Source organism: Salvelinus sp. IW2-2015, unplaced genomic scaffold (genome assembly GCF_002910315.2).
Source record: "Salvelinus sp. IW2-2015 unplaced genomic scaffold, ASM291031v2 Un_scaffold1976, whole genome shotgun sequence".
NCBI classification, from domain to species: Eukaryota; Metazoa; Chordata; class Actinopteri; order Salmoniformes; family Salmonidae; genus Salvelinus; species Salvelinus sp. IW2-2015.
The window spans coordinates 7,014-13,127 of NW_019943328.1; positions in this window are offsets into that span (position 1 = coordinate 7,014).

A 6,114-nucleotide genomic window follows, 5' to 3' on the forward strand; every position below is an offset into this window, starting at 1 on the left:
CCCCGAGTATGCCGATTTGGCAATCGCTTTTGTAAAAAGAAAGCGACGAAATTACCACCACAAAAGTCGACCGGTAGGGATTGTGCGATAGATCTCCAGGTTAACGCTGCGCTTTCCTAAGAGCCACGTGTACCCTTGTCCCAAGAGGAGACGTTGGCTATGGAGACATATGTCGCGGAAGTCTCTGGGACAGGGTACATTCGGCCCTCCATCTCACTCACTGTTGACGTTGAGACTGGACAGAGGAACTCTGCCTAGAAGGCCAGCATCCCGGAGTCGCCTCTTCACTGTTGACGTTGAGACTGATGTTTTGCAGGTACTATTTAACTTTTTAAGGCTAGGGGGCAGTATTCAGCAGTTTGGATGACTGAGGTGCCCAAAGTAAACTGCCTGTTACTTGGGCCCAGAAGCTAGGATATGCATATGCATGGTAGTATTGGTAGTATTGGATAGAAAACACTCTAAAATTTCTTAAAACTGTTAAAATAATGTCTGTGAGTATAACAGGCCTGATTTGGCAGGCAAAACCCACAGGACAATCCATCCAGGAACTTTTTTTTTTAGGTCATTGGACTTTTCAATGCTTTTCTATGGAAAAGTCTAATAATTAGGACCCAGATTGCAGTTCCTATGGCTTCCACTAGATGTCAACAGTCTTTAGAAATTGATCTTGTTTTTGAGTTTTGTGACACCTGTGCAGGTTATGAATTCATGTTAACCAGTCCTATAACATGTTACACAATAAATCTATGTTTTGTTCAAAAAATGTGCATATTTTAGCTATAAATCAGTTTTACATTACTGCTACCATCATAGCTACAGTCAAAAATCGCACGGGAGTAGCCAGAGAAAATACAGACACCAACGTCAACTACTAATTACACATCATAAAACATTTCAGAAAAATATATGGTGGATAGCTAATGAAAGACAAAGATCTTGTGAATACAGCCAATATTTCCGATTTTTTAAGTGTTTTACAGCGAAAACACAATATATCGTTATATTAGCTTACTACAATAGCTAGCACACAGCAGCATTGATTCTAGTCAAACGGTAGCYATAGCACAGTTCGACAGATATATGAAAAAGCATCCCAAATTGGGTCCTTATCTTTGTTGATCTTCCATCAGAATGTTCTCCAAGGGGTCCTTTGTTCAGAACCGTCTTTCTTTGGATCSATAACGAACGATTTCCCTCTTGAATTAGCAAGCACACTGGCCGTGTGGAGCTAACCTCTCCGTCTTGACAAAATTCTTGCGTCGCATCACGTCTAAAGTCCAGAATAAATTTCAATAATATAATTAAACTATATTGAAAAAACATACTTTAGGATGATATTGTGACATGTATCAAATAAAATCGAAGCCGGAGATCATATTCACCTTTAACGAGGGTTTTCCAGGAGCCGYGTCCAGGTCCTACTTCGCGCCCAGAAAAAAAAATAAAGTGCGCACATCTCACTCCAAGAGGTTGTGTTCAATCCCAGGACGAGATAATCAAGTCATTTCTGCTCTCACTTCCGCATGACACCCAGGGGAAGGCGTATGACGTGTTTCTACAGTCRTAAGTGACATGCCCTTTTATAGACAAGCTCTTGAAGAGAGACATCGATTTTGGAAATCTCACTTCCGGATAGGAAATGGGCTGTAAAAAGAGTTCTGTTCCACTTAGAGAAATAATTCAAACGGTTTTAGAAACTAGTGACTGTTTTCTATCCAATAGTAATAATAATATGCATATTGTACGAGCAAATATTGAGTAAGAGGCCGTTTGAAAATGGGCACATATTTTCCAGTTTTTCAATACGCCCCCTGCAGCCATAACAAGTTAATGCAGGAAGTGGGTGAGGCGCTGTCCTCAGACGATGAAATGCTTTCTCCGTAAAGCCTATTTTAAATCGGACAAAGCGGTTTGATTACCAAGATTCTAAGCTAAATAATGGTGTATAACACTTGTATTTTTATGAATGTTTAATATTACTACTTTTGTATTTTGATTTTCGCGCTCTGCAATTTCACCGGATGTTGTCGAGGTGGGACGCTAGCTTCCCAATGATCCGAAAGAAGTTACCAACCTATAGTTTTGTCAAGTCGGTTAGGACATCTACTTTTGTGCATGACACAAGTCATTTTTACAACAATTGTTTACAGACAGATTATTTCACTTATAACTCACTGTATCACAATTCCAGTGGGTCAGAAGTTTACATACACTAAGTTGACTGTGCCTTTTAAACAGCTTGGAAAATTCCAGAAAATACTGTCATGGCTTTAGAAGCTTCTGATAGGCTAATTGACATCATTTGCGTCAATTGGATGTATTTAAAGGATGTATTTCAAGGCCTACCTTCAAACTCAGTGCTGATTTGCTTGACATCATGGGAAAATCAAAAGAAATCAGCCAAGACCTCAGAAAAAAAATTGTAGATCTTGACAAGTCTGGTTCATCCTTGGAACGTTGCAGTATTAACACCATGGGACCACGCAGCCGTTAAACCGCTCAGGAAGGAGACGTGTTCTGTCTCCTAGAGATGAACGTACTTTGGTGCGAAAAGTGCAAATCAATCCCAGAACAACAGCAAAGGACCTTGTGAAGATGCTGAAGGAAACAGTTACAAAAGTATCTATATCCACAGTAAAACAAGTCCTATATCAACATAACCTGAAAGGCTGCTCAGCAAGGAATAAGCCACTGCTCCAAAACCGCCATAAAAAAGCCAGACTACGGTTTGCAACTGCACATGGGGACAAAGATCGTACTTTTTGGAGAAATGTCCTCTTGTCTGATGAAACAAAAATGGAACTGTTTGGCCATAATGACCATCATTATGTTTGGAGGAAAAAGGGGGAGGCTTGCAAGCCAAAGAACACCATTCCAACCGTGAAGTATGGGGGTGGCAGCATCATGTTGTGGGTTGTGCTTTGCTGCAGGAGGGACTGGTGCACTCACAAAATAGATGGTATCATGATGATGGAAAATTATGTGGATATATTGAAGCAACATCTCAAGACATCAGGCAGGAAGTTAAAGCTTGGTCGCAAATGGGTCTTCCAAATGAACAATGACCCCAAGCATACTTCCAAAGTTGTGGCAAAATGGCTTAAGGACAACAAAGTCAAGGTATTGGAGTGGCCATCACAAAGCCCTGACCTCAATCCCATAGAAAATGTGTTGGCAGAACTGAAAAAGCTTCTGTGAGCAAGGAGACCTACATACCTGACTCAGTTACACAAGCTCTGTCAGGAGGAATGGGCCAAAATTCACCCAATTTATTGATGGAAATTTGTGGAAGGCTACCTGAAAAGTTTGACCCAAGTTAAACTTTTTAAAGGCAATGCTACCAAATACTAATTGAGTGTATGTAAACTTCTGACCCACTGGGAATGTGATGAAAGAAATAAAAGCTGAAATAAATCATTATCTCTAATATTATTCTGACATTTCACATTTTTCAAGGAAAGTGGTGATCCTAACTGACCTAAAACAGCACATTTTTACAGGGATTAAATGTCAGGAATTGTGAAAAACTGAGTTTAAATGTATTTGGCTAACYTGTATGTAAGCTTCCGACTTCAACTGTAATATACACTTTAAAAGTTCTAACTCTAGTAGCAATAGAGTAAAATCTGAAATAAACAAACATAGAACAAAACAAGAGTAGCGTACAGACATGAAACATATCATCAGAAACAATAACGCCTGGGGAAAGAACCAAAGGGAGTGACAAATATAGGGGAGGTCATCAGGAAGGTGATGGAGTCCAGGTGAGTCTCATGAGGCGCAGGTGTGCATAACGATGGTGTCAGGTGTGCGTAATAAAGAGTAAATTGGCGACGTCGAGCGCCGGAGAGATGGAGAGGGAGTAGACGTGACAGTGGCCAGAAACAATTAATTCAGACAGACAGTTAGTACATTCATCTTAAGATGGCTATGTGAGAAAAACCACATATCACAGTCAAACAGTATAAGAAAATTCCATTCCAGTTAAACAATGGATATATAGCATTTTGCAAAAAATAGATACATATACATTGAACAAAAATATGAACGCAACATATAAAGTGTTGGTCCCATGTTTCATGAGCTGAAATYAAAGATAACACTACAAAAAATGRCACAGATGTCTCAAGTTTTGAGGGAGCGTGCAGTTGGCATGATGACTGCTGGAATGTCCATCAGAGCTGTTGCCAGAGAATTTAAAGTACATTTCTCTACAATATGCCGCCTAAACTGAAAACTAAACTAAACTAAACTAAACGCCTAAACGCACAAACTGTCAGAAACAGTCTCAGAGATAACTCAGACATCGTGTACTCATCTGCCAACTCTTTGTACTCACCATGGTCTTGACCTCTGGATCTTTGCCTGCCCATACTATAACCCCACTGCAGTTCAGGCGTCATAACTCATTTATGTGGGCAAATGCGCACCTTCAATTTCCACTGGCATGTTGAAGAGGTGTACTTTTCTCAGAAGAATCCTGGTTTCATCTGTATACATGGCAGACATCGTGTATGGCGTTGTGTGGGCGAGCCATCGTGTATGGCGTTGTGTGGGCGACCCATCGTGTATGGGCGAGCGGTTTGCTGATGTCAACGTTGTGAACAGAGTTGTCCCTTGTTGGTGGTGAGGTTATGGTATGGACAGGCGTCAGCTACGGTCAACGAACACAATTGCATTTTATCAATGGCAATTTTAATGCACAGAGATACTGTGACAAGATCCTGAGGCCAATTGTCATCCATTCATCTCCTTGTGTTTCAGCATGATAATGCACAGCCCCGTGTCGCAAGGATCCTACACAATACCTGGAAGCTGAAAATGTCCCATTTCTTCCATGGCCTGCATACTCACCAGACATGTCATCCATTGAGCATGTTTGGGATGCTCTGGATCGATGTGTATGCAGGCGTGTTCCAGTTCCCTCCAATATCCAGCAACTTCAGACAGCCATTGTAGAGGAGTGGGACAACATTCCAAAGGCAACAATCAACAGCCTGATCAACTCTACATGAAGGAGATGTGTCGGGCTGCATGAGTCAAATGGTGGTCACACCAGATACTGACTGGTTTTCTGATCCACACCCCTACTTTGTTTTAGGTATATGTGACCAGCAGTTGCATATCTATATTCCCAGTCAGGTGAAAGCCATAGATTAGAGCCTAATACATTTATTTCAGTTTACTGAGTGGCGTGGTGGTCTAAGACACTGCGTCGCAGTACAAGAGGCGTCACTGCAGTACCCGGTTTGAATCCAGGCTGCATCACATCCGGCCGTGATTGGGAGTCCCATAGGGCGGTGCACTGTTGGCCCAGCGTTGTCCGGGTTTGGCCGGGGTAAGCCGTCATTGTAAATAATAATTTGTTGGTCACAGGTATCTGTATTCCCAGTCATGTGAAACCCATAGATCAAGGCCAAATGTATTTATTTAATTGACTCATTTCATTTTTCATTTCCTTATATGAACATTATATGAACTGTAACTCAGTAAAATATTTGAAATGGTTGCATGTTGCATTTATATTTTCGTTCAGAATTCATCTAAAATCTATGAATGAAAAATCTGAGAACAGTAATATTTTACACACGCATGAAGGTGTCCATAAGCAATAACCGTAATGAAGAAAAACAAACACATTTGTGTAAAAAATTCTGGATATAGCGTTTTGGAAATAAACMATTTTCTTGTCGGCTACATGTGTGGCACTTTCCGCAGCACACAACATTTGGAACATTCAGATAGAAATATGTAACTCAGAACAAACATGCCACTCTGCCACGTAGACCAAGGAATTATGTCTGCTCTGTTCATGGCATTTCTACCTGCAACGTTCAACAACGTTTGGCAACTGAACGTGTTCGTGATCTTGACGGTGGCAGTAGCTAGTCATGTGGACGGACACCGCCCCCTAGTGGAGAAGTTCTGGTATTACAGGAAATGGCCATGACAATTATAGAGAATATTATAGATGGAACTCCAGTCTTGTTTTCACCTCATTTAACACATGATTTACAAAAGGCACATCTCAAAAGGTGGTCCAGGTATGACATAGACAATGGGGGGGGGCTTTTCCTCTTTAGATCTCTATTGGTCTTCAAGCAAGGGGGG